Source organism: Dipodomys spectabilis, unplaced genomic scaffold (assembly GCF_019054845.1).
Source record: "Dipodomys spectabilis isolate Male_0828 unplaced genomic scaffold, ASM1905484v1 ptg000145l, whole genome shotgun sequence".
In the NCBI taxonomy this organism is placed as follows: domain Eukaryota; kingdom Metazoa; phylum Chordata; class Mammalia; order Rodentia; family Heteromyidae; genus Dipodomys; species Dipodomys spectabilis.
In genome coordinates this window covers 7,308,117-7,314,455 of record NW_024870822.1, presented here as the reverse complement: position 1 = coordinate 7,314,455, position 6,339 = coordinate 7,308,117, and the positions used below count along the sequence as shown (strand labels likewise).

General features: G+C 35.7%; 1 pseudogene; it reads right to left on the bottom strand.

The window, feature by feature from the left end:
- Window positions 1-375: 375 nt before the first annotated feature.
- Window positions 376-938, bottom strand: LOC122117720 (annotated as a pseudogene).
- Window positions 939-6,339: the final 5,401 nt, after the last annotated feature.

Genomic DNA, 6,339 nt, shown 5'->3' with positions numbered 1-6,339 from the left:
GAAAGCTCTCATATCAAGAGGAAAGCAGCATAGAAGACTGCAGTGAAGAATATTCATCAAGCTATGTATTTTTTTTTCCCGTGCTGGCAATGGAATTCAAAGCCTTGTATATGCTAAGCAAAAGTGCTATCAGTTAGATCCCTAGCACTTGGATTTTTGTTGTTGATGTTGGTTTTTGTGGCTTTAGGTTTTAGTTTTAGCTTAGTTCTTGTTTTTTTTTCTCTGAGATTAGGTCTTCTCAAGCTACCCCTGAACCCCCGAACTCACAATCTTCCTGCCTCTGCCTTCAACATAAAATTAGAGGTACATGCCACCATATCTAGTCAGCTCATCTATTCATTTTGTTCATTTATTTGCATTAATGTTGTGCTAAATTTATTCCAATGCCATAAGTTTTTGTTTCTTCTGGGTTTTTTTTCTTTCTGGGATATTTTTTTCTTCTGTGCAACTTCCTTTTCTGGTCTAAGAACAATTTGCTTCTTTCAGGAAGGATGATCTCAGTGTGGCAGGGGAAGTTCAAGGATGGGTTAATCCTGTCATGAGCTCTGTGAGTTCAACAATATCTCAGGTGCTTTGTTCACCTGGATGTGTTCAATGACCAGGGATTCTATGTCTATCCCTTGAGTTCAGCATGACTCTCTGCATTCTTAAGCTTGTGCAGCAGAAATTCAGCACTCTTTCGGAGCCATCCACCCTGTGTCCAGCCTCACTGTTTGGCTTGGGCATACCTGCCAACTTCACCATTGTAATGCCAGAATGGCACACATTGATTGCTTCTTCAAAATGATATCTTTCAGATACTTGGTACCTTTTCAGATATGCATACTCTTGATGGCCTGGGCTGTATCTCTGCTGTTCTTAAAGTGAACACGAAGATTTGAACCTCCTGACTTGCGTGATTTGGGGGAATTGTAGGGGTCAAGAGAGTAGTGAACCATTTTCGTAGCTCACCCCAGGCTGCTTACAGGAAGAGAGCTTATCTATTCTTAACAAAAATTATTTCTAAGTGCAAATATTTTCAGAGTAGTTTTTTTAAGAGAACTAAAGCACAGATATAATGTGGTGTGGTACCATAACAGGTCAGTCACAGATTTTAATGAGATTTTTTTTTTCCCCCAGGCCAAGAACTCCTTCCAATTGCTTTTCAAAAGTGAGAATTCTTTACCTTTTGAAAATGCCACAGCTGGAAAAACAATCTAACATTCAACTCCCAAAGAAGTATCACACTAACCAGTGAAAGTGAAGGAAAACACACCAACATTGCTGAAAAGCACCACACGTGTCACAGCAAATATAGAGAGTGTTTAGCAAGTCAGTAAAAATAGTTGGCAAAATATAAGGATACACATATGGAACCTCCTCTATAAATACACAAGCCACTCTAAAAAAAGATATATTTTAATGTACTTGCTGAGAGAAAATTATGAGAATTAAAAGTCAAATGAAGAGAGTGAATATTCACCCTGAAGCACTAATAATATGCAGCACTAATAGCAGGTTTCCCTTAAAACTCAGGACATGACAACAATAGTAAGATGCTTCTCTCCTGTCACTTTGGATGAGAACATCCTGTTTCTTCATTAAGACAAAACTAAATGCTTTTGACTTGCTGTCATTATCTCAAGTATGTGAAACAGTTCCTGTGTTGATTAAGCACAAAAATTTGAACCTTACTTTTCATGTATTAAAAAGATTAGAAACTTTCCTGGGTATCAGTGGCTCATGTCTGTAATCCTAGCTACTCAGGAGGCTGAGACCTGGAAGACTACATACAGTTCAAAGACAACCTGGGCAGAAAATTCCAAGGGATTCCATCTCCAAATAGCCAGCAAAATATCAGACTGGACCCATGGTTCAAGTGGTAGAGCACCAGCCATGAGCAAGAAAGCCTAGTATGAATTGATCAAGATGAACTGCATTCATAAGCTTCTTTGGTGATTAGCAACTCCTTTGTACAACTACTTAAAGATAATAAAAATATTTTCGAAATTAGAAGGCCTAGAATTCAAACCCTGGTACAGGACCAAGAAAAAGAAAGAAGGAAGGAAGAAAAAACAAAAAGAAAAAAAAGATCAGAAACTTATCAGATTAATAATAATAAACAGAAAGATAGTTAATATTTTTGTGTACCTGTGAGAGATAAGTCCCTGTAAATAGAGTAGGAAAAAATCCTAATCACTTTACTCTAAAATGATCATGCCCCTTTAAGTATAAGAATAAAATCCCACAACTTTATTATGTACTTCAAAGGTAAACAAGCAAAATAGGAATGTTTAATTCATCATTTTGTGCTGAGCTTTGCTGCAGAGATTTTTAAAACATGTAACAAACGTTAGCCATGCATAATTAGGTTAAAATTGGACTCATTCAGTATTGATGAGAAAGAGAACAGAATTATCAAGAGACCAGTGAAGAATCATATATAACAGAAAGGAAGAAACAAAAAATATTATGGTTTTGTCAAAGAAAACTATACATCAATATTTTAAAGAAAATGATCTAATTAAATAAAAAAGAAGAAAAAAGAAAAATTCATCTCAAAGAGTTTAAAAATTAAGAAAAAAAGATCCACAGTCGAATGTGTATGTAATTCCAAAAATTATAATTCTGAAGCCAGAGGATTAGGAGTTGAGGCCAGCCTGAGCTCTATATCAAGAGCCAGTCAGAGAAGAAAACAAGGGGAAGGGGCAGGGGAAGAGGAAAGGAAAGTGGAAAGACAAGGAAGAAAAGGGGGAAGAAAGGGAAAGGAGAAGGGAAAAGGAGAAAAGGAAAAGGGAAAGAGAGGGGAGGGGAGGGAAGGGAAGGGGATTGGAGTGGAGGGGAGGGAAACTTCCCACAAAAGTACTCTTGAAACAATTAAGGGAGATCATTTCATTGAAATTTGTTGTATTAGGCATACTTTGTGGACAGTATCACACATTCTCTTTTCTCTAAAGCCATCAAAGGTCATAGTTTAGTAATACGTAACTCTATTCAAATCATGTAACACCTTGTAACTATAAACTAAAAAGCTTATAATTTTAAGGAATACTTCAAACACTTGCTGTCTTACGTAGTTCCCCTATATAGACATTCTGAAAAAGGAAACCAGGCTGTAGACCTCCTGCCAGAGAAATGTAGGTACAACAGAAATGATCTTCTCTTGGGCTTATCATTTTCATTGTGGTTTTTCTCTTTCCCAAATATTTTTAGGTATGTTTATAAGACTCATACACTTATATGAACATTTAAATATGACAGATAAAATATATTTTCCAGGAGAAGATTACTTTAAAATGGTCACTCTGAAGTTCAGTTATTAATATCTTTAGAAAAAAGTATAATTATTGAAACTATTTGGTGTGGATAGGGCTTATAATGCATACTGACATTCCAGAAAAATACCAGACAAAGGGGGACAGCTCTGGTAAGCCAATCAAATTCTCATGGTTTTGAGCTGTGGTTCACCATGTAGTTGTTTTTCTTGTTTTGGTTTGTTTTTTTCCTGTTTTTAGAACAAGAGACTCAGCTTTGAAGTAATAATATACTTGATAAATCAACATGTCCCAGCAACAACACTAAATCTATTAAAACTGTAAGATTTTCACTTGTAAATAGTGATCTATTAGTAAACTAGTTGATTCATATTTTACATGCAGATCAATACAGTCAATAGTTTATATAAATAATGAGTTGGTCCTTCATATCAGAATATCTAGAGCCTTCATATATATTGACAAGTTTTCCAATGGTCTGTTAATATACAAAAGACTGGGACAAATTACTTATTTATACATATAAAACATGGTTATAAAGGCCAGCTGCAGGTATTTTTTTGGAAAGTGCATTTTAATAAGATCCTATTCAGTTACAGAACAAACGGGGAAGAAGTAGTTTGCACTACAGAGTTTAGCAAAGAGCTTTCTCTTTTTCTAACCACGAAATCAATCATTTGTCCAGACTGTGGGAGTCAGAGTTAGTTACTGAAAAGAGCTTCGTATATAAACAAGTCAATAACTCATTGTGTGTTATTGTCGAGCTGAAGAAGTCGGCTTTCAAAAAGCTGCCCCTGCTTCTCTCAGAATGAATGTCACTGTATTCAGGGGTTAGGGGAGAGTCCTTTGTTTCTAGCCCTTGCTTTCTGCCATTTATGTATGGGAACGGGAGGTGGCTGCAAGGAGCGCAGGGAAGCCACTATTTTCTATCATGGATGTCCAAGTAAAACTATGAGTTCTGTCAGCCTAAATAATTTGCATCTGAAAATGCATAATGAAATTGATAAAGAGTGGCCACACACACACACACACACACACACACACACACACACACACACACACACACACAATGTTTGGCAAGAGAATTAAATGATAAATGAGCCTGTACCAACTTAAATTGGATCAGACTGATACTCTTGGTTCCTTACCTGTTAACAAAGATAAATCCCAAACCCAAGCAATGGTTTGTAAAGTTCAAATGTATAAAATCAAACTGATGAACAGGTCAACATAGTAAATAAATGTTATCGGTGCTTTCCATAGTTGATTCTTGGACCTACCAAATTGGGTTTTCAAAGTTATGTGTGTATATCTATGTGTTATGTGTGTGTGTATGTGTGTGTGTATGTGTGTGTGTGTGTGTGTGTATGTGTTTGAGAAGGGTAATATGCTTTAACATTTGTGATAAGGAAATTTCAACTACTTTTTAACTACCTTTTAAAATTAATTTGAATATTTATACTTCTTAATGTATCCTCATTTATAAGATATAAAGTATATTTTTATGTAATTCATCTTAATATTTGTTAGCCAGCTTCCATTTATCTGGAATCAGATAAGGGATTGTAAAGAAGCACATGAGCAGGTTTCGGGGTTGATTGTTAGTTGAGACTAAGAAATACAAGTAATAGATGGTCGTTAATTGCATCTGCAATCTTTAAGTAAAAATCTTAGCTCTCAAGTAGGCAAAGTTGTAGCTTCAGTCAAAAAGGATTAATATAGTAACTGGATCCAATGGATCAAAATTGGAAATAACAGCAGTAAGTAATATGACCTGTTTCTACATTCAATAAGATATGCTAAGACACTTTTTAAGATACAAATAGGTCAAGAATAAAATACAGTAGGTTGAGGGGACAATTTAAAAAACAAGGAAAAGCTTAAAAATTGGCTTGTAGCATATCATAATTATTAAATATAGTATACACATATCAAGTCTTTTAAGGAACCTCCATACTGCTTTCCAAAGTGGTTGAACAAGTTTACACTCCCACCAACAATGCAGTATGGTTCCCTTTTGGCCACATCCCCTCCAGCGTCTGTTGTTATTAGATTGCTTGAGTATAGCCATTCTAACTGGGGTGAGGTGGAATCTCAATGTTTTGATTTTCATTTCTTTTATGGCTAGAGAAGTTGAGCATTTCTTCATGTGTCTATTGGCCATTCTTATTTCCTCTTCAGAGAAGTCTCTCTTTAAGTCTTTAGCCCACTTGGGCTGGGAAGGTGGCTCAGTTGTAGAGCACTTGCCTTGCAAGTCTTTAGCCCACTTATTTCTTGGGTAGTTGTTTCTTTGAGGATTTGTTTTTGGGAGATTTAATTTTTTGAGTTCTAAGTATATTTTAGATATAGGCCCTTGTCTATTGTTTGGCTCGTGAAGATCTTCTCCCGATCCATGGGCTTTCTATTGACCTTGCTAGCGATGTCCCACCAGCACAAATAATGTTTTTCACAGCATTATTCACCATAGCTAAGATATAGAACCAACCCAGATGCCCCTCAGTAAATGAATGGATCAAGAAAATCGCACAATGGAATTCTATGCTTCCATCTGAAAGATGACACCACCTCATTTGTTAGGAAATGGAAAGACTTGGAAAAAAATATATTAAATGAAGTAAGCCAGGCCCAAAGAAATATAGGTCCAATGGTTTAAGAGCTGTTTCCTCTCTCTCTTTGACAACCATTAACTTTGGAACTCTCTGACTACCATGTGTTACTATGTTCTGTCCTTTTAAATTCTGTTTTTGCCTGTTAGCCTGAAACAGTTCTTACTGACTGCAACAAGTTAGCTCTAAAAGAATATCACCTATATTCTCACAGTAAATACTCCAGTATTTTAGGGCATCTGAGTATTCCTTATAACCCAAGATATCTAATTCAAATATTTTGTGTCAAAAATTTAAAGAAGTCTTTTATATATGACAGTAAGTAATATAACAAAGATAAGGAATTAAAATTTACCAACATCCTTTGAGGCCTTACCAAAACTACACCTGATGTCATTAAGATTTGTGACAAGAATGCTGTTTCTTCATATGAACAATGGAATTGTGAAACAAGGTAAGCAGTAACTGTGGCATAAAAG